Source organism: Equus caballus, chromosome 19, assembly GCF_041296265.1.
Source record: "Equus caballus isolate H_3958 breed thoroughbred chromosome 19, TB-T2T, whole genome shotgun sequence".
Lineage (NCBI taxonomy): Eukaryota > Metazoa > Chordata > Mammalia > Perissodactyla > Equidae > Equus > Equus caballus.
In genome coordinates, this window is record NC_091702.1 from 34,455,195 (window position 1) to 34,478,642 (window position 23,448).

The 23,448-nt window shown below is 43.8% G+C and overlaps 1 protein-coding gene across 7 annotated transcripts in view; it reads right to left on the reverse strand.

Annotated features, from left to right (window-relative positions):
• Positions 1 to 23,448, reverse strand: part of DGKG (diacylglycerol kinase gamma) — a 236,116-nt gene that overhangs the window by 70,351 nt on the left and 142,317 nt on the right. The window lies entirely within an intron of this gene.

The window sequence follows — 23,448 nt, forward strand, 5'->3', positions numbered from 1 at the left end:
CAGAGACAGTGCCCTTGAACCATTCCCAACACAGAGTGGAACAGGGCAAGCTGGGAGACAAACACAAACTGCTCTTCAGGTACCTCCCACTTTGGGTTAACATGGGCCATTTTCAGCTATTCATAATAAGACAGGGCAGAGTGGCCTAATGCAGAGACCCCAGAATGGAATCAAAGAGCCCTGGGTTCAAATTCCGTCCTTTATGGGTTGTGTAACTTTGAGCAAAGTTTTTAATTTTCTGGGCGTCTTTACTCATAAAATGGGCTAATACTTAATTCAGAGTGTTATAAATATTAAACAAGATTCTTAAAATTATCCAGAAGAAATATTGGTCTATAGAAGACCCTCAGCCCCTACACACATTAAAAGTTTGTTGTTCGAATGTTCCTGATGCCTTGTCAATAATCAAAATACTTTCTTCCTCATCAAGGTTGCTTATCTGGTCACTCAGAAAAATAGCCACTGGCCTTTATTTGAGATATCATAAAGGGGGATTATTTTGGTTGCCTCTGTCCTAGCCACCAAAATGATTGAAAGTACAAAGGCAGGGGCCATGAGGGTAGGGACAGAGAAGGGAAGAGCTTCCTAGTGGGATAAAGGCTGATCGGGTAAAGATGGCTCCCAGGACCCTGCAGGATTGGGGTGCAGCCATTAAGGGTGGGCCCTGAGGTGGAGGTTGGCTTCAGGCCAAGTGACACAAGAGAAGATAAGACAGAACCTTTCTTTGCATATGTTGGGGTGCTATCGCCAAGGACCTCAGTGGCAGGCTGAGCTGAGGCGAGTTTCCCTGCAGGTTACTAGCTGCCCCTTTTCTCAGCTGCTGTGAGATCAGGAAGGAAACCAAACTCCCAGCCTACAGTCACTGCATACCACGACACCAGGGGAGCAGCAATCTGGATTCTTTGTTCTGTCTACACTGTCAGAGCAGATCTGTGTAGCATGGAGTGCTGACAGGTTATTTGTTGACCTGGAGGTAGAGAAAGCCTCTTGCCAGGAAAGCTTTGGCCTTTTGGTTTGGCACTCTGCTAAACAGTTTACAGATATTCTCTTTCCACTCTCAGAAGAATCTCTATGAGTAGCTACTGTTGCTGCCAGTAAGGCCACTCACAGATTGAAGTGAACTCTCCTCTGCCTCACCTTCCTGTTCCTCCTCTTCCTCTACCAGCACCAGCATCTTTCCAAAGCCTTTGGGAAGAGCCTATCGGCATGTGATACCCTATAATTTGAGGTGGGAGATGCAGCCCCTACTCTCCCTGCCAGTCAGAGAGCCTGAATGCCAGTCTTCCTTCTTTTCTTTTGAGGATGTCTCCCCAGCCACTTTCTCTTAACCCTCGCTGGAGGATTGCTGCTGCAGCTGCATCGACACTGGTTTTTGTCTGTTTCATCTTCAGTTGTGCAAGAACACGGCATTTGGAATCTAAGAGGCTAGGGTGCATGCCTGGCTCTGCCACTTTCTGGCTAGGCAAGTCATTTAAGTTCTTTGAACTTTCATTTCTTCTTCTGCAAACTGGGAATATTATTCTCCACTTGACAAAGTTGTAAAGCTCCTGCGGCAGACGCAAAGCCCTGAGCAGGTGTTTCATGCGTGGTAAGTGCTCACTAACTGTTCTTTCCTGTTGCTAGGAGACACGATCACTGGGAAGGAAACTCATCCCCCAGCGGCTCCAGGGGTAGGGGTAGGAATAGTGTGGGGGTCGATCCCAGGCCGCCAATATTTTTTGAAGAAAATAAAACTAACAATGTTTTAATGACTTCTGGAATGCTTTTTCTGCATCTCTCTTCCTGAGTTTTTTTTGGCCCACCATTTCTTTCCTTCTCATAATCACCTTTCAGCTGGAGATGACTAATCCTTAACCAGTTGTCCTGAGCCTGACTTCCAGGTCCACGAAACTCCTAGGTTCCCTGTTGGGCTCTACACCAGCTAGGTGAACCCATTCTTGAGGCAGAAGACCCTCATCTGGGCTCCAGGGGACTCTCAGTCACATGGAGGGGTGACAAACAGCAGCAGCGGCACCGTGGGTTGACTCTATTTCTGGGTTTTCTTAATTTCCCCCTGCTGTATAAGAAAAATAACATCGATTGCACACTAGTTAGTTGAATCTTTTCATTTGACAGATGAGGGAAAAATGAGACTAATTAAAAATGTTCTTTTATATTTGTCAGCAAATTAGGGCTGGATTCAGTTACCATCCTGACAGCCTATGAATAGCCTGTTTTCAAGGATGTCCAGAAGTAAAACCAAGCTAGCTGCTGGGTGTTTTTACCAGCAAAGGCAATGAGCCTCTGATGGCCCTTTTCTGATACTCTAGAAGTTTTAAGAGTGATGGACGTTTGAAGTCATCAAAACATGAAAACATTTCATTGGGCTTAAAAGGTTCCAGAGCGGACACTACAGCTATTTCTAGAAATAGGAGCCCTTGAAGTGAAGGTATTCCTCTTTGTGGTTTGGACTTTGATAATCAGGTTCCCTCAGTGGGTCATGACTCAAACAGTCAGGCTTCTGTGTCAGCTGACGAAACAGATCCTAGCCACAAGATGGTGTTCTGTGTTGTGCTGCGGAGGCAGAATGATGTGGTGGAGGCCATGCTGGGCCAGCAGACCGGAGCCTGCCCTCCAGCCCCAGTTCCCACACACACTAGCATGTAACATTGTGAGAGCTACTCGGGGCCTCCTGGCCTCAGTTTCCTCATCTTACAATGAAGGGCTCGGAATAGCTGATTTCTAAGGTTTCTTTAAGCTCCTTGAACAACTTGAGATAACACAATATAGGACAGGGTGGGAGGGCCCATGTGCTGCACAACTGCTGCCATTTTTTAAAGAGAAGCCCAAGTATGGCCAGAGCTCCCATTTTTAACAAACAAGCCAGAAATATGTGTTTTTATGTAAAATCTCCTGATCATTAGAGTTGGCAAATAATTCAACGTTTTAAAAGAACACTGTATCAGCCAAAAACTACACATCTGGGGAAAACTATGCCTAGCCAAAAGGCTACTTGGGTACATTAATTATAAATTTTCATAAGGTTCATCTCAGTTGAAAAACAAAACAAATGATCTCATTTAATACTCTTATGGGTTTGCTGGGTTAATGGCAGTATGATTGCTACTCCTGCTGAAGATAGTAGACTAGTGTCAGGTTACTAATGTAAATAATAATCTAGCAAAATCAAACAGGTATGATAGCAACACATGAAGGGCATATGTTGCTTGAGTTGAATTATAATTTGAATGATGAATGTTAGTAATAACATTGAGAATACTTTCTCTGTTAACATTTTACATTATTTGCATCCCAAGTGCCTTTGGAAGTTTAATCATTGTGTTAACCAATGTTTAGATCAAAGGTTTAAGAAAGAAAAAAAAAAAACTCGAGGCAGGTGGGCTTGGTTCTAGGGTCAGGATGTCGAGTCCTGTATGGGGCCTGTGACCGTCACTCACAGGTGCTGCAGAGGCCATCTGTGTCACCCGCACACCCGGCTGCCCTGGCCCATCAGGGAGCTTGTCACCACATCTAATCCACCCTGCATGCCGTCCCCTGTTCTCACCGCTCATTGGAATGGGCACTCGGTGGCCCTCAGGCACGGAGCTGCGGATGGAGGAATCTTCTCCAAGTGGGGGCAGTGGCCCCTTTGGTTCAAGGGAAAGTGAGCCCCCAGCAATCAGGAAGGAGGCTTTATAAATAGCTGTATTTGTTCTCTGAATGTGACTCTTGTGCCCACTGTTCCTGCCAACAGATTTGTCTTGGCTCCGTGTATTTCAGCTTCAAGGGGCAAGGTATTCCCTGGCTTTTTTCCATACTCGAAACAAGACTGGTGTTCACAGCACTCAGAAAATCGAGGATGGTGAACGGGTGAGAGGACTCGAGGCCAGAGACCAGGAGGGGGTGGGCAGAAATGTGGGGAACACAAGTGAGGGGAGAGCTTAAGAAGGGGCTAAAGAAAAAAAAAGCCACGAAAGGAGGGAGAAACCTGCCTAGGGGTATTTTATAGTATAAATACAGAATCCTCTTAACCTTTGAAGGCACTTCTTAAGTCATTTTCATGTGTGAAAAATTACCTGTAAAATCACAGATGACAGATCGTCTGCACTTAAGGGACCTTTGGGGTCCAGGGATTCCCAGCTAGGGGATCAGAGGTTCCAAGGGATCTTCCAAAGTATAAAAGGAGTCAATATTTCTTTTTTTTTTTTTGAGGAAGATTAGCCCTGAGCTAACTGCTGCCAATCCTCCTCTTTTTGCTGAGGAAGACTGGCCCTCAGCTAACATCCATGCCCATCTTCCTCTACTTTATATGTGGGACACCTACCACAGCATGGCGTGCCAAGTGGTGCCATGTCCGCACCTGGGATCCGAACCAGTGAACCCCGGGCCGCCGAAGCAGAACGTGCGAACTTAATCGCTGCGCCACCGGGCTGGCCCCAGGAGTCAATATTTCTTAATGTGGAACAGTATTTGTGCATTTACTCATAATAAAGACTGCATAGACTAACTAGTGGGTAAAATTTTTTTCTGACATGGGATGGAATTGAATCAATTATATTGGTTACCTTTTGGTAACCAGAGGCACTGACTGAATGGCAAATGGATGTTGAACAATAAAAATGGCAAAACAAATGATTACTTAGAACAGCTTTTTGGCTGACAGAAATCTTATTCAATATGGCACCCATGGTGGGAGTGATGAGGAATGAATTAAAATAGCGCACTGTTTGATAGTAAAGGGTGCACGCAGAACTATCACTCTCTACCAGCTCCGGATGGTGGTTCTCTTCTAAGCCAGAGCAGCCCTCTCATGTACAGATTAGGGAACTGAGACCAGTCCTTGATGATGTGCTGGGAGGTGCAGAGCTGGAATTCAAACCCCAGCTCCCAAGTGCCAGTCCTTATCCCTTCCCTTCCCTCTCCTCCTGGCCCCCATGGCTATGCCCCAGAGGCATCTGAGAGAAGTGGGAAAGTCAGCCAGAGCCACAAGAGCTAGTGACTCCAAAGCTGTTGGCCACTCTCATTCATACTTGCGGGCTGAGTTTGCTTACTTCTGCCACTCAGGCCACGAGCATGGCCACGAGATCCAAGAATGGTCCAAGAGACTCCAGCTCTGGCTGCTCAGGACCCTGTGGCACTCTCTGCCACAGAGTCTGTGGTCTGGGCCTGTCTGTTGGTCTCTGGTCTCCACACTTGCCCCAAAGTAGCAAAGAGCCAAACCCACTGGCCTCATGTCCAGAGCAGCCTCTCCCCACCCCTTTCAGGGTAAGACTGGCTCCAAAGAATCTACACCTTCTAAACAGGGACCCTTCTCTTCCGCCTAAGACAGATTGTTTCTGTGGACTGTGGATATAGTCTCCTTTGATAGACTCTCTCGAATTCTGTTGGACACCTGACAATATCTCCTGCTAAGGGCAGGACTCCAGCACAAAGTCTGCCAAAGTCTGTAATCAGATCCTCCCCCACTGCAGCACCCGGGGACACAGGTCGAAACCGAGAGGCTTCTCTGATTCTCGTGAGCCACTGAAGCTGAATGTGCTCACAGACACTGCCTTTCTGGGGCCACGGGGTCTCTCTGAGGGCCCACAGCCCGACCCGAGAACTGCCACAGTGATGTGAATGCCACTGCATGGTCCTGCTACTGGGGGTGACTCTCAGGAGAGACAGCTGGTGCGGCAGCTCGGGTTTTCCTCTCCCGGGGGCCTGAGTCTCCAGTGTGTTTTTCCAGCCAGTATCTGTCCTTGCCAGAGAAAACGGCTCCCTCCCCACACCAAAAAATAAAAATAAAATAAAATAAAAAATCTCACAGAGTTTGGCTGCTCTTTAGCAATCCTTTCTCCCTTTGAAGATTTATTCATGGAAAGAAAATCCCCTTCAGGCCGATTTGGCTGAGGCTGGAGGGCCCTGAATAAGCTTGCTCTCACAGTTCTCAGACAGCAAAGCCCAACACTGGAACCAAAGGAAGTCCCATGCTGGAGGGAGCGGGACAAAGGCACATGGGTATCTGTGTCCTCCTTCCAGTTCTGTAATAATTGCTTAGCTGTTGTGCAGCTTTTGATTCTGAACTATGCTTTCCCAGCATTCTTGCATCCATCAGCCCAGGAAGCTGGTATTTGAAGGCAGGCGGCGACCCTCAAGGCCCAGGCAGACGAGGACGGCTGATTAGAACAAAGCCCCTGAATGCCGAAGAGAAGGCAGGCCACTTTGCTGGAATGGAGCTCTTGCTGAGAAAGGCCACTTCCTGGGTTCTGACCAACCAAGGCTAGAAACTAGGAACTGTCTGGGCAAGCAGAGGCAACCCGAGAAGCAGTCCACGCCCTCACGCTACTGTAACAGCCAAATGGGTCCCGAGAGAGACCGCAAAGCTTTGTCCTCCTTCTCCACTCCCTCCTGCTCCAGCTCACCCCTCAGCTATTAAGAATTATCTTAGTCCCCCCTTATCCAATGTTTATTGTGTGCTTTATAAACCAAAAGGTCCCCCTCATGTGGTCCTCACATCTACCTTTTGTGGGAGTACTATGGTGGTTATTTTGTAGTTGCATTTGAGACTGTTCTTTGTTGAAAATGCAAAGCTAGACTGGAAGGGTATCATGGTGTCTGAGGGGATGCAGGCTGAATGAGCCTGCTTTCCTCTCTCCCTCCCACAACCAGCCTTTCTGAGCATGAGGCAGTACCCAATTTATGATAGGTCAGGTTACAAAAGTTCCTTGGTTAAGCCAGTTGTTTGTCACTCTGAGCACATTTCCCCATAGAAACACTGCTATGTTGAGGTTGGGTTTCCAGGCTAACCTACAAAAGCTAACTAACCCGTTATATATCCAATGTCTAGTTTTGGAGACAGCTTGGTAGAGCTGAAGAAACTCTGGTTAGAAGCCAGAAAGGTCTGGGTTCAAGCAACAGGTCAGTCACTTATCTGCCACGTGGCCTTGGGCAAGTCATTTAGTCTCTGTCCCTTAGTTTCTTCATCTTTGAATTGGGATGATATTACCTACCTTGCAGGGGTTGTTGGGAATATGAATTGAAAATGTGTATGTTTCATATGATATAGCCTCAAATCATGGCACAACAGAACTGCATTGTCATGTATAAAACTGGCTTTGTGGCCTCATAGATTCTGAGTTCCAACTTGAAATACAAGTGGCTCATCTTTCCTGCTGAATTTGGATTGGAGAATCTTTGCTTTCCTCAACCTCCTGGGAAATAATGGTGACTCTTTCCCCCTAAAACTCCTGATAGCCCCCCTGAAGTCTGGGCTGGAGTCCTTATTAGGATGGAACTAGAGGTGCCAGAGGCAGTGAGAAGTAGCAGACGTGGGAAGGATAGTAAAGGGCACATTGTAAGGAAGCATCGTATTTCTTTCTTTTGCTGTCGTAAGACTACACGATGAACTGGTTACTTCCTCCTAAGTTCCTGTGCCTTCCACACCATCAGCCAGCTGGACACCTCCTGGTCAGAATTAAATACAGAGTAAGTGGTTCCCTCCATGCTTCCTCTACCTTTTAAGTCATGACATTGTTGGCAAGGCAAGTCAACAATTCATTAGATGGGGCAGATGCTTGGGTAACTACCCCCTTTCCATCCCTATTTCATCTTCTGCTGTGCCAGTTCAAAAAATCTTAAATAAGAAAGCAGAGCCTCACTCTGCCTGAGAAGACTATAGTAGACACCGCCAGCAAAATCCTTTCTATCTTGCCCTTTTGAAAATCTCATCCATATGCTCCCGGCTCTGCTTCCACTCTGATGTTTGTGACTTCTTATCCTTATGTATACAATCCTAACCCCATTTCAGTGACTGTGATGATGCGGGCTTGTCACCACCACCCAGAATGGCACTCAGGTTGTGTGTCTACCCCACCCAGTCTCTGCTATCTCAGAGAGCGTGCTCCTTTCCCCTAATGAACACAACCCGTTTACTCTGCCCCTTCACTGTGCAGCTGGCAAACGTGTTCCCACCATGGATGTGACCCCGCTGCTCCTCCCTGCCAGCTCCTTGGGAGAACTGCTTGGCGCTACCTCTGCCAGGCCTCTTATTTCTAGCTCACACCTGCTGCCCCTCTGTGGGCTGTGATTTTAGAATTTCATTTGAACATTCTACTTTATCCCTTTTAAATCTCATTTTAAAACTCTCCTGTTTGGTCTTCAAGTCCCTGGCCAAAAATACTCCTCTTGGTTTATGTGACAAGCTCCCAATTCCTTGCCAGGGGTCTGCCATTCCAGCACTGAAATCCATGGTCCAGAAGAGCAGTCATTCTCAGATCAGATACAGAGCAGTCCTGTGTTCCCCACACATGCCTCTTTCTTCTAAAATTATGACTCATGGCTGAGGAAGGGACTAGAGCATTGCCTCTGCCCCACATCCCTTAGCTTCCTACCCAAGACACCAGAGTCACCAGAGATGCTCACCAGGATTCTTCTGCATGCGTGACTTGCCCCGACACCCACAGCCAGAAAGGAGAAATACCCTGTGGGTTATATGAGTATGTGCACTCCTTTTTGTCTCTAATGCAGGGGGTTTCACCAATGTGAATTCAGCAAAATACTGCTCTCATAAGATGCTCTGCAGTTGGGGGATACTGTGGTCAAGTAAATTTGGGAAACTAAATATTGATCCTGCTTTTACAAGGTCTCAATAAGTTAGAATCTATATTAAAGTCTCTTTACCATATTGTAGAGAAAAGAAATGTATTTAACTTGGAATTTCCCAAGTGTATATGAATACTGAGCTCCCTCTCCCCCATCCTCCTATGAATCTATTTTTAACATCCCATGGGAGGCAATTTAACCAATGCTACTTTGATACATACTTGAAGAAGACAACCTGGGTAGCAATCTCCATAGGCTCTCATCAAACCTCAGAATAAGTCTGTTAGCTGTTCTGCTTTCCCTTCTCCAGAAGGTCCAAATCTATCCAGTTTGGGTACAGTTATTTTTTCTCCTCAAACTGGGATTGGGCATTTCCTCTTTATTTTCATGTTGCATCTATTTATTAATCAGACTCTGACTTTGCTTTATGTTCTCTCTGACCTTCTGAGTCCCTTTTCTTTCTGGATCATTTCTTTTAGGACATCTAGGAACCCTTCGTCAATGCAAATACACTAACCTCTTAAGTTTCCTGGAATCCATTCATTCTCTTCTTTGGTAGGAGATCAGTTTACATTTGCAGCACCAATAATTTGCGACCAAGGTCAAGCAAGAAAAATTAATAATTGGCCCCCATCACATCCCTAAGGTTGTATTTCCTGGGCATCAATGTGACAATTGGAGACCCATGGATCTTATGAGGCCTAGGAATGTCTTTATTTGACTTGCACAGTGGTTTTTAAAATTGGAAGGTTTTACATACACACCTGGAGCCCAGCTTCTCTTGAGAAATCAGATCTGTTAATATTAGGTTGCTTTCCAATCTGCAACAATTGGTGGAGCTGAGTATTGGCTGTTCCCATTACACAGGGCACACGCTCTCCACTGTCCTAGAGTCCCCACCATTCCTGAAAGCCTCATATCCACCACTTCCCCCATTTACATTAACTGCCTGGCCTCTGGTAGCGTTTGGATTTGTGACTCCTCATATAGACCTTTGTAGTTTCCTCCTGGGAATTTCCCTAGAAGCTGCCTCAAAAACATCTCCCCCACTTCCTTCCCAATGTGATCCTTCCCATCTGAGCTGTTGCTACCTTTGGTCATGAGTCCTAATATGTGTTTGATTTCAAGGGCTGACCAGCTGCAGCAGGGTAAGAGCTGAAGCTGTTGCCATTTGCAAAGATCATGTGCACAGAAATAAAATAGCATCCCAAGTCCGCCTTTTCTGGGGAAAAAATGTTTTCAGTTGCTCTGTGTTTATAAATCAGGCACAACCTTGTAGGTTTATCAACTATTCCACAATCATGGAACACCAAGTAATGAACTTAGAGAAGGAGCTTAAGCTCATGTTTACCTTTCCCCTGAATTTTCCACTTTGCACAAACAGGTGGTTATTATGAATGTTAACCTTACACTATCAAGTCTTGATTACTAAGGGACAAACTATCCAGTCCTCAAATCTCTTCTTTTCTAACCCATTGACTTACTGTTGACTATTTCATGTTTCTTTACTACATTCATCATCATTTGGGTGGGGAATAAGATTATAAGCACAAATCATGAACCAGGCCATCAGCTCAAATCAGAGGGCTTCCTATTGTATTATCATCACCCCAGCCCTACACATGTCTGCCGAAACTGTGAGTATGAGCAGCCTGCATCCCTCTCCCTGCCCAAGTTCAAGGGCAAGGTGATACAGAAGAGGAAAGGGGGAACTTGATTAATTAGAAGGCTCTGTGTTGACAGCTCCAATAAAAGTTTCACTAAGACTAACAGTTTGGGGTTTTTATTAATCTACAATGTTCCTACCATCTCTTGACCTGTGGTAACCCAAAGCTGGAGATTACACACACACTTTCAGCTCATTGAGTTCAAAGGCAAGGTAGGGTACTTGGCTTGATTGGCACTTTGAAATGCTCTCCAAAAAGGCCCACTTTCAAGATTAAAGGCACTCTTCATTCAACAGAATAGAAAACATTTTGTTACCAGACAGTGAGGAATTTCAATCTAAGTGTAGGCTCAATAAACGTGAATATTCAGCTATTATGCAAGTCCCTGTTGCTTTAGCAATTTGAGGGTATAAGTACATTCTTGAAATGAGGAGAGCCCCTCTTTCATTCAAGAGCATTAAAAGATCAGGGAAGTGCTTTTTTAGTAAAATGTAAAGTGGTAAGGCAAAAAAAAATAAAAAATAAAAAAAAAATTGAACACTCCCACAATCTTTGAAGTAGAGATTTCTAATCTTCAAAGTAGAGATTTGATGACCCCCCTCAGAGAGGCGTTTATAGAAGAGATGCTTATACCGAGAAAGGGACTGAAACCTAGAGTGCTGTCCAAAGGCAAGATTCTATAAGTTATTGTTAGAGACAAGAATCAACATATGAATTTAAATTGGAGATTCTACAATGTACTTACACATATACTGCTGCATGCTTACCTTACAAAGTCCTGTAGTAATTAGTAGCATCATACTAACATCTGAAACATTTCAAATCCATTTATCCACTCTAATTCTCACAAGCATCTTGTGAGAGAGTTGTAATTTCCATTTTACACATCAGAAAATTAAGACTCAGGGAAGTGAGTAACTTCCCCAAGGATACCAGGTAAGTAAGAGGCAGAGTGGGAGCTGAAACTCAGTTCTTCCGATTCTGAATGCAACGAAACCCAGGGAATACTATCTACATATCACATAAGGGTGACGCAGCCTGACACATGGAGTTGTAAAGCCATTTGTTCAGGGTTTCTTGAGAGATAATTCACTCATTTCACTAAAGAGAGCTACTGACTTTTCTGATAGGTACAGCAAAAGGCAGCTTTCAAACTTTCCTTTGGCCAAATAATAAGTGCATTAAAATTTTCTTTAGTAAGTGTTGATTTAAATGAAGAATTAATCACTTGAATCTTTCTTGAGACTATCTATGACTCTTCCACCTTGTTTGACAATCTCTTTTTAATAAAACATGTGTAAGTATGAATAATTTAAGGAAAATATATCGGAATAAATATGCTAATCACATCAGCTCTAAATATAAAGATGGACTCTGCTGTATCGTAAAAATGCCCTAGGCAAAAGGACAATACTCTTCCCAAGTTCTAATTAGTAAAGTATGCTAGAGGGTTAATAAACTCTAATATCTTTTTCTCTGGAGCTAAAAGCAACCAACCAACCAACCAAACAAACAAACAAAAACCACGTTAAGCTAAGTTTAAAAGCCACTGAAGTCAACTTCTGCAAGAGAGTATCTGAAATTGTGGTGGCGAGGAAGACAGAATGTCATGTGGATTTTTTTTCAACGTAGATCTCTACTTCCACAACCAAATACCATGCATCAAAATTCAGGATTTGCAAGAAAGCTGTGTGTTGGTTTCCATAGTTTTTCTGGCCCTGATACGTGCTAACTCCCCCAAGTTGACAGAGCTTGTTCTCCTTCTCTCTCTCCTGACGTCACCTCTTCTTTCTGTTTCCTCTTGGGGGTCACCTCTTCCCCTCTCTCCCTGGGTCTCTCTTTGACCCACACCCTGCACTATTCTAACACTCCAGCAAGACTCAGAATGGAAAGATTCCAGTGTTTTGAGGAGCCCTGAAATTTTGGCTCTGCAAATACTTTGAAAGATAATTCATTCCTTCTTCGATCTATTCCAAAACGATTTGCTGACGGATTACCTCACTGTCCACTCACTCACCCATAGGAAAAAGTGCAAACTCCTGTGCAGAGCACCAAAAACTTGCCATAGCTGCCTCCCACGTGCCTTTCCATCTTACCTCGGAACCGCTCGCCTTACTCTCCTGTCCAGTGTCCTCTCAAACATCTGCCTTTTGGCCAGGCAGCTTCTCTCCTCTTAGCATGCACCTAGCTCCTTTCTTCGGTGAACTCCCATCTCTCTCTCAAGCTCGCACTCAAATGTAAACTTCTTTCTGAAGTCTAATCCCCTTTTCTGAGTTAGGTGCTCCCACAACACATTCATTATTCATGTCCCCTTGTTAAAACAAAGCTCACCATAATATACTGTATTTCCTTCTTTTGTAAGTGTTTGAGGGAGGGTTGATGTTGTGGGTTGAATTCTGTCCTCCAAAATGTTATGTTGAAGTCCTAACCCTAGTACCTGTCAAGGTGACTATTTGGAAATAGGGTCTTTGCAGATGTAACCAAGTTAAGATCAGATCATATTGGACTAAGGTGGGCCAAATCCAATGACTGATGTCCTTATAAGAAGAGGGAAATTTGGACAGAGAGATACAGAGGGAGAACGCCATGTGAAGACGGAGGCAGAGATTGGAGGAATGCAGCTCCAAGTCAAGAAATGCCAAGAATTGCTGGCAACCACCAGAAGCAAGAAGAGATGCCCGGAACAGACTCTCCCTGAGAGCCTGGGGAAGGAACCAATCCTGCTGACACCTTGATTTCAGACTTATAGCCTCCAGAACTGTGAAAGAATAAATTTGTGCTGTTTTAAGCCACTCAGTTTGTGGTAATTTGTTATGGCAGCCCTAGGAAATTAATACAGTTGATAATAGCTTCATCTTCCCAGCTAGAACCATGGACTTTTGGAAGTAGAAGCTGTAGAAATCAGGATTTCCTCTCGGCCCTAAGATGATGCTAACACAAAATAGATGCTCAACACATTTTGGCCGAATGAGGGAACATGCTCAGTACCACCCTTCTGGTTTTAGGTCAGTGGGTCCCAAAGAGGGTTTGGACCCTTCTCTGAGCGAACAAGGTTATGAATGACGTGGGGAGATAACAGTTTAGCACCAAAACAATGACTATAGAAGACAGAGAGGAAAAGCCAAAGTGGGAGAAAATACATCTAAAACCTTATAGGCGGATTCTAAGAGAAGGTGGAGGCCAGGGCTGGGGTTGGTCGGGGAGGGAGAGTTCAGAATACTTGGACTGCATTTTGCAACAAGTCATAGGTGATGATTAAGCCCCAGAAGGAGAGGTCATACCATAATGAGGAGTGAAGGGCACACGTGGGGAAGGTGAGAGTAATGGAGGAAGCAAATGATGATCTGGGTGGCATTTGAGAAGGAGAATTTTATAAAGGCCCCTGAATGCAAAGCAGGTGAGTTTAAGTTCTATAAAATAGGATGTGAGTTGTGGCAGCAACAGGACAAAACACATGGGCAGCTGCAGGTAGGGCAGGCCTGAGAGGAAAAAGCATCAAGATGGGCCAGGAGGCTGCTGAGGAAATCCTGAGGAGGGGCCATCTTGGGGACCAATTGGGAACTGAGGAACAAAGGAGGTAAGAGGTTTCATGAGACACCCAGTCGGTTGTGGGGAGGGAAGCAGAGGGCTCCCATTTGGTGGGTGCCATGGGCTCACTCCTGGGCTTAGAGAGGGGGATGTGTTTGTCATCCTAGAAGAATGAGGCTGCCTTCTGTTTTTAGAAACTTTTGCAAGACATTCCATAACTTCTCTCAATAACTCACTTTAGCCTTTAGTATGTCTCCAAGCCAGGAGATTCTTCCTTCCATCCCAAATGGCAATTCCTCACTTTAGAAGCACAGTCTCTCCTCTCATTCTTTCCTGAACCCAGATGAAGCGTAAGGAGGTGTGGTCCCTATTTCCTGTTGTGAATCCTTCACACACTTGAGGCCCGCTGCCAATACATTCTCTGCTTATCCTCTCCAGGAAAAAAAAAAAGATTTTTGTTTATTTAAAGTTTCCTCACGGGTCCCGTTAATTTTCTCTGTAGCTCTTCTCTAGTCTCTTTCTTGGGTGCTTCTTTGGTCACAGGGCACCAAATGGGGCATTCAGGGAGGCAGGGAAGTGTAGTGGGAATCAGACAGACCTAGGTTTGAACAGCACTTCCCCTGTTAACTAGTTGCACGTTCTTGAGCAAGTTGCATAATCCCTCTGAGCCTCAATTTTCTCATCTGTAAAATGGATCAATAATATTTAGCTTATACTTGGAGTGTTGTGCCAGTTAAAAATAATGTAAATTAAATTCTTGAAAGCATTCAATAAAGGATGGCTCCTATTGTTTGTATGAATTGGAGCAATGCTGATTATATTGGGAATACTGCCTTTCTAAGCACTTTAATAAACACCCTGATAGTCGTGCTTGCTTAAAAAACTACACCACTGCAGAGGTCAGATGGCAACTCTTGCTACCTCTGATGGTTACCTAAAACACAAACTGGTCTTTTTCAGATACAGAAAAACCATAAGAGAATCACATCTTTTTATTTACTCTCCACAAAAGTAGAGCTGCCTAACACATCAAATAGTTATTTCACTTGCAAAGGGACTTGAGTCATGATATCTTTAAAACTCTCATATTGACTGGACAAAATCACTGGGATATTTTTTTTAGATGGAAAAGACTAGTAAAACTCCCACTGCAGATAAACTCACTCCAGTCAGCTTCTTTATATCATTTTCCTTTCATAACCTGTAACTGATACTGTCTTAATGTTTTAAACCAGTGTATACAGTGTGATCTCAAGTAAATAAAATTGTGCAATGAAAGTGCTGAAGAAAAATACGTTATAATGCTAAAAGTGTTTATTTTTTGGGGGGGACAAAATGATTTACTTTTCTACAATAAGCCTTAATTACTTGTATAAAGAAAAGTTTAAAAATAGTACATACAACTTGATAAAAACATATTATCACAAATATTTTATAATATGTGTATCAAGTAAACTGCAGAAATGCACCAAAATGGCCAGCAATATTGTGTTTCTGAGTGATAGGTCTACGAGTGGTTGATTTTTTTCTTACTTTAACTTTTCTCAACTTTACAAATTACTTATAATGATATTGTAATATACTATGTAATCCTACTGTATGATGTATGATTAAATTATAGAATGATAAATGTATTGGCATTTTACTGAAAAAACTTTATTAGGATAAACGAAGGAAAAAAACCACGCCATATCTTGCTACACTGATGACTCATACCCTATGACCAATAGATATTTATTTGTCCTCTTAGAGAATTACCAAATTCCAGCGTTTTAAGGGCTTTTCAGTTTCTAACATTACTATTATCTGATGTAGGATCTGTCTTTGTAATAACGAGAATAATAATAATAATAGCTGGCATTGATGTGCCAAGCCCCTAGAATAAGCACTTTAAAGCACTGGTTCATTGGATCTTCAGAATAATTCTATGAGATAAGGTACTTGTGGCAGGTGGAATAATGTCCTGAAGATGTCCACGTTCCAATATCTGGAACCTGTGGATATGAACATGTTAGGTTACATGGCAAAGGGCAATTGGGGTTGCAGATGGAGTTTAAACTGGCAGTCAACTGACTTTGACATGGGGAGATTACCCTGGATTATCTGAGTGGGTCCAATGTAATCACAAGGGTCCTTTTAAGTGGAAGAGGGAGGCAGAAGAGAGACTGTCAGAGGGATGCAACGTGAGAAAGACTTGACCGGCCATTGCTGGCTTTAAAGAAGGAAGAGGGGCACAAGTGAAGGAATGTGGACAGGCTCTAGATGCAGGAAAAGGCAAGGCAATGGATTCTCCCCTACAGCCTCTAGACAGAAATGCAAGTCTGATGACACCTTGATTTTAGCCCAGTGAGAACTAGTTCAGACTTCTGACTTCCCAAACAGAAATATAATAAATCTGTGTTGTTTTACACCACTAAGTTGGTGGTAATTTGTTACAGAAGCCATAGGGAACTAACGCAATATTTTATTCCCATTTTACAGGTGAGCAGACTGAGGTTTAGAAGAGTAACTTGGTCAAGGTCACATGCAAGTGGATAGTGACAACTCCAGCATTTGAACACAACTGTCTAATGATAGAACCTGCACTCTTGGGCGCTTGGCCCCACTGGATCTCCAAATGATTGTCCAGACCTGCCTGAGCATAAAATGTGAAAACTCACTCCCCTCCCCCACCCCAACAGCCCCCTGCACTGAGGATGGCTCTAATTGGTAGAATTGATGTCCTTTATTTGGGGCTCAAATTGGTCTATCCAGTCACTTTTCCCATTCATTTATCATGCAAAATAACCTAATCCCTCCTTTACGGAAACACTTTTTAAAAATTTGAGGCCACTAATCACTTCTCCCTAAGTCTTCTCTTGGGAAACAATCCTAAACTCAGCCCTTCCTTAGAAGACATGGTTTCACATTCCAGCACTTTCCCGATCTCTCCGTCCTGGAAAGCATCCAGACTGTCAACACCTGTTTGAGGACCTAGCCAGCTCCTACCTCACTTAGAATTTGTACTTTGATTTTCTTCTGTGAGGTTATCACGCAGACCTTAACCCTTCCGACCTTGATTATATACTACGTCTTGAGCTCTTTGATGGAAATATTTCTAGAGATCAGTCAATCAATAAAGACTGATAAACTTGAGGATTATCTGGTCTTATAAAGACTTAAAAACAGCTTGCTTTCAAGTTCCTTCTGATAGTATCACAAATTGATTCCACTCTTTGTTGACTTGAATCATACTGTTCTTGTTCTAGCCTGGCAGGGGCTAGAAAAAAGTGCCTGGTAAGCTACAGTAAGGAACTGTTTGTAGGGCGTCTTGAGACACAAGCTGCTCATGTGCCCCAGCCTGAGAAGTTGTGCTGTCCGTTCCAACATGGACTGGAGACCCAGGAGGAAAATGAAGGAAATGTTAAGAGTCAATGTGATTTCATGGTATTATTTAAAATATCGTGAATCTTTAGGGCAGAGAAACCTGCAAACAAATATTAATAACAGCCTCCTAAAATCTTTGACCATCCACAGCTTTAAATGATCTGTGGTGCTGTTCCTTCGTTTCTGCAAATAATCAAGGGCTGAGTGTAAACAAATAAGACAGCCAAAAAAAACCTGGTCTTTGCAGTTGCGTAATGATGAACGCCTGGTAAAAAAAACATGAACCCATATTTCATTCATTTTCCTCTCTGCATCTCTCCCCGGGGGGGGGGGGGTGGGAAGGGTGGGGGATAAAACATTTTTGTGGGCTAGTACATAAACATTCAAGTAATTAAGTAAGTTGCTCTGTCAGAACTGACTTGAAAAGCCAAAGGTACCTAAACACAAAGCATAAGGTTTGCATTTCTTTTGTAAATACCTAAAGCAGTAAAATAAAAATAGAAAATGCCATAATCAACTTCATTTGGGGATTTCTCAATTCCAAATATTTGAAAAAGATATTTTGATCTATTTAGGGAAACAGGTGCAGGCATTTTGGACCCCAGGGTACCCAGGGCAGGTCTCTCTTGCAGTACCAGGTAGGAGACGAGGAAAGGCAAAATGCAGTTCGGGGCACAGAATGGAGACTGCAACGGCAAGGACTGCAACCTGCTGTATCTGCTGCTGTGGATCTTCATGCTTTAGGAAAGTCAAACATCTGGGCTGTAACACTGGGCTACCTCACAGGGCTCCTGGGAGGAATAACTTAGAATGGTTTCATTTTTAGATTAAAAAAAAAGAAAAATCTTATGTAAATGGTGATACCATTTATGCTGTGACTGCAGAACCTACCAGAGGTATTCAAGAGAGCAGGCCCTTTCATTTCCAGAATTGTATGACTTGAGCTTAACTGGCTTCTATTTCATGTTCCACACAACATCTCTGTGTTCACCAAAAGTGGGGGAAGAGGTGTTGGGTGGGTAAGGGGAATGAGCATCAGTGAAGGAGGGGTAGTCACATCTCCAGTGTCTGACTGTTTTGGGACACCCACCTACCCACCAGTTGTGTACTCCACGGCCTCAGTTCCTCTCATTACCATGTCAGCTGGGGTCTCTGACCCCCTACCTCGATCCTGCCTCTAGCCTAGACTTGGCATTTGGACTCAGAATCTCTGGCATTCAGACTCCAAACCTCTGCCTCTTGGACACCCATGGAGCCAGTGAAGGAAATTTTCTCTACAATTCCAGTCCTGTAGAATCAAACCCAATCCTGGCTGATTGATGCTATCCTCCTACCCTCTAAGAGAGGGCTTTGGACAGATTTAATGTATCATAGCTGGGGTCTTCTCCAACTTTCCCTTGTCCTCCAACTTTTCAGTTCAAGGGCCATGTCAAGTGAATCCACTTGCCACTCCATCAGAAAAGCCTTTCATTGTCAATGCTTTATTGGCAATTTAAGGCAATGCTTTTCTCAGGGTCGTCATTCAACGATACTCAACAAAAAATTGTTATTGAGAACCTACTGTGTGTTGTGAACTTACACATGATCTTGTTAAATACTTACAGCAACCTTGCAAGATTTTCAGGGGAGGAAGCAAAGGATTAAAGAGATTAAGTAACTTGCCCAAGGTCACACGCTACTAAGTGGCAGAGCCAAGTTTTGATGCCAACTTAGACTATACCCTGCTGCCTCATTCTATAAATATCTACTAAGCGCTTAGTTATTTGCAAGATGTATTTCCAATCTCTTAAGGACTCAGCCTACATTAGGGCTTCTGGGGAACCCCTCATCAGCTACTTTACGGGCCTGGCTCCAAGAAAGCTAACACTCCAGAGCCTGTTAATTACCCAAGGGCTTTTGGGAAAGGTGGTCAGCTTCTGGTAGGAATGAAGCACTGTTTCGGTCCCTTTGAACGGCCTAACAGGAAGTATCTTGCCTCAGCCTAAACTGCTGAGGGACATATTGAAGTGGATGACACTCAACAGGTTTAGAATAACACATTCCTCAAGTGCTCTGAGTTTCTGACCAACAAGGAAAAAATTCCATAGTTAGATTCTCTTTCTGGACACTCACTAACAGTGACATTGGAATTAGGTAGCTTTTACGTATGGATTCCATATATACAAAACCCTTCACAGAAAGTTAATCCGTAAACTTCATGGAGGACTGGTTCTTGGGTATCTGGAAGACTTTAGTGGCATCCTCAGTTCATCTGCTAACACTGACTACCACCTGTTTGGGGGACTGATAATCCCTCTCCTTCCTCCCCTGGTTGGAACTCGCTTTCCTCCATTCTTTTACCTTTACTGCAAACTCCCCACTTTGTGAGTCCTGGCAAATGTTTCTTCTTTTTATTAACTCCTCTCTCCTTGCAACCCCATAGGAGTGAGATCTGTGTAGCTGCATGGGGTCTCACATTTAGAAGGGCCCTGGCTTGGTTTAATGCTCTGCTGTCACAAACTGGAAATTCTTAATAATTTTTGAATAAGGGGGCCTACATTTTGCACTGGGCCATGCAAATCATACAGTTGGTCCTGCTCCTTGCTGTGGACACTGAGATAGGGAGAAGAGTCATTCCACGTAAGGTAAGAGTGGGTGGTGTACCTCTGGTCCCGCTTTAGAACTCAGCAGGCGTTCTCCTACAGAGACAATCCGTAAAGGTGATATAAAAACGGAGCTGATAAAAGCTCCGCCCTCCTTAGCCTCCATGTCTTCATCTCTAAAATGCGGATGGTAGCACATACACGTGCATGTTGTTGCGAGCATTGAGTGAGATCATGCATAATAAGTACCCATGAAAGTGTTTGATATACAATAGGTGTTTACTAAGTGAAATCCATGGGAGACAGCAGGTGCGGCAAACAGAGTTTGAACTCTGGAATTAGGACTAGGTTAGAATCATATCAGACTTCTTGTGGTATCATTTCGCAATATATAAAAATATTGAATCATTATGTTACACACCTGAAACCGATATAATGTTTTGTGTCAATTATATCTCAATTTTTAAAAAAAGAATCATATCAGCCCCACTGCTTAAAACAATGTATGACCTCGGTTAGGTGACTTGGCTTCTCCCAGCCACAGTTCCTTTATCTGTGAAATGGGAATGCTAATATTTACCTTGTAGGGTGGTTTTGGGATTTAAATAATCTAATGTATTTAAAGAACCTAGTTAACTACCTGGCATGTAGAGGAGCTAAAAAAATAACAGTTCTTAGTTTGGTTTCCTTATAACACTATTTCTACACTCTTAACAATTCATTTACAAGTAACATTGGGATACAACCATTAATAAGTGTCTTATACTATACAACTTTCTGTACACTATATGACCTACAAAATCCAACCTCTTTGTATGCGAAATGATTTTGTAAAAAATATTTGAGGATTATTTTTCCTTCTTTGCTAAACTATGAATTCCTTGAAGGCAGGGGCCACGTATTATTTACCCTTGATTCCTAGAACACCAACATGTTAGAATTTCAGTTGAACTAAATCTCTCTTCTGTTGTTTATGCCAACAACGAGAAGATAATTTTCATAACATTCCTAAATTAGCAATTAATAATTAGCCTATCAATGATTAGGAAGTAGAATGTACCAAAAGTTGCCCCACCTCTGCTGTCAAAGGCCTTTGTTCCCTTGCCCATTACACTTTGCTCATCTTCCTGCCTCCCTGGGTCTGGTTCCTGCTCCACTAACAAAGCCATTCTGCCAGGGAACATAACTTAGTTTTGTGCAACCTTCCCTGGCAACCACCTGTGTAGAGAGGCCACTGGGGAAGAATTTCCTGAAACCCCAGTAGTTGAGTCATAATTTGATGCCTCTTAGGATTCAAAGAGGCCTCAGAACTGTGACTTTTAACCACTTGAGGATTATGGGTCCCTTCAAAAACCTGACAGTTACAGACATTCTCCCTAGAAAAATATACTCAATATCTTACACTCAATTTCAAGATGGTCTCAGAGCTCATGCAGCCCTTATACCTCAGGTTAAGAACTCCTGTTGGAACAGCCCAGAAAACTGAATGAGCAATGCGAAAGCATCAAGTTTCCTGATAAATTCTAGCCCAGTCTAGTCACGCTCCCTTGTTCAGAACAAAACAAAACAAAACAGTTACAACTCTCTAGATTGAACCTCAGGGTCATCCCTCAGGGCCTAGTCCCAGCCGCTAACAGTAAGGGCGTCCAGCCAAGCAGGCTCTTTGGAAAACATAAGTTCAGCCGAGTAAACCGAGGCCTTGTTTGATAATATCGTTTACATTTCCAAATCCCGGGTATCAAGCTTTCTTCCTATCCCTTGTGGCCCTTCCTAAGTTTAGCTGCTGGTGTAATGGGGTAACCATGGCAACAACCACCTGCCTATTTAAGACCATCTCCAAAGCTAAATAAGGAAGCCTGGAGAAAATGGCTGCTCGCCTGCCTCTCAGTGGACAAACTGGGCACTCGGGTATTTTCAACATGAGCAAGCAGGAAGTGCAGAAGCAGCATGGATTCAAAGTTCTTAACAGGAAGTGTTCTGGGACCTGATGAAACGGGGAGTACCTCTGCGCCACTCTGTCTTCACTTAGCAGCAGGCACACGGATTTACATGCAAATCCCCGTGCCTGTCATCCAGGCGACCACACTACCTTGATCTCAGCCAGGTGAAGGCTGAGGTGCACACGTAATGGCCAAGAGTAGTCTAGTTAATGGGAACTGGAAGTGGCAAGGAAAAACGGTCATTCAGATCTCAGTGTATTTGTTCATCCTTTACATTGAAATGCACAGTTACAACTTTTTCTGACAGAGGTATCTTTCTGGTTGTACTCAATCATGTGGATGACTGATGGGTGCTCTATTTATGTCATATCCTGTCTATTGATCTTTGGAACATGGAGACATTTCTCCCTCCCTCTGCTTCCTTGCTCTCTACAAACGACAGAGGTTTTGCTTCTTTCTGCGCCTAGAGACCCCACGACGGACCTCACTGAGCATCTTGCCCTTCCGTGAGTATGCTGCTTCCTCTCACTCCTTTGGGTCTTTTTGTACATTTGGTTCCTTCTCAGTAGGTTGCCCTTCTTTTTTTGTCGACCTGGAAAATACTGGTTTTCTGTGTCTTGGTTCCGGCATCTCTGTAGTTGAAGATCCTCTACACTAAGTTCAAGCCCTTGCTTTGTGTTCCACAGATCACCTTGAGACATCACTTCACGCAAATCACTATGCAAATCTGCCTTCCAGCCTGTCTCCACCATTGGACTGTGAGCCCCCAACATATATCTACCCAAAACACCTACACAACAGCGCCTGGGATGTAGTATGTTTTCAAAAGATACATTCACTGAATGAATGAATGAATGGAACCCCCATGGATTTCACAAGCATATGGCATCTTGACAAGCATGTGTGCATGAGTATGCATAAGGGTACCTGTGTGAAAAGTCTGGAACGGATGCAAGAGCAGGATTTTTTAAAAAGTGATTTTGTGTACAGATGAGAGTGAAATTGTGAGATCGTGAGAAGATCATCAATTGATTTGTAAGTTTGTGACTACAGTAGGAGTAGGGGCTGAAAGTACACGGGTTAATAGTGTTTTGTGAGTGTGCACCGTCTGTGTGTGAGAGAAAGACGGAATATGCCTCTGACAGAATGCACGTCTTAAGGTTAGTTCAGCTACTATTAGATCCCACACACCATTCTTTCTGAAGCCAAAGTAGCTTCATTATGTTCAGTTTCTGATGCCTAAAAAGACTTTCTAGTTCTCAGTTAACCCCCAGGCTGGGGGGTCAGGGGCAAGGAGTAGGAATGAAAAGATGGAGCTCTTCGGAGGTGCTTTAAACGAAAGCCTGCAGATAACAGAGACCTGTGCTTTGAAGACAATCGTATGGGCTAAATAAAGTCAAGTCCTTCAGGTTCCTAATTAATATCCACTCTCCTCCCCACCTGCCTGAGGGTGGGGTGCGGTCCAGTGATCATCTTGAAGTGGTACACAAAGAAGAAAAAGGATGGAAATCAACCAAGGAGAAGAAACAAAGAAGAAGGGAGAAAGGTAATTGAATAGTCCCAGGGTTCGCTATAAGCCAGTCAGAACTCACGTCTCACAAATTTCCTCCCGCCAGCAAGGATTGGTTTTGTTTGCAAATGATCTAGTTTTCTCACTCCTTTCACTTTTGGACCTAACATCCAGACTTCACCCAGTGGGCAGGCTGAGGCTGGGATCTGGTGGGCTCCGGATCTCGCCGCCTCTGCAGAGGCCTCCCTCTGCTGCCCTCTGCTGTCGGGGGAGGCAGAGGCGACGCCCTGGCC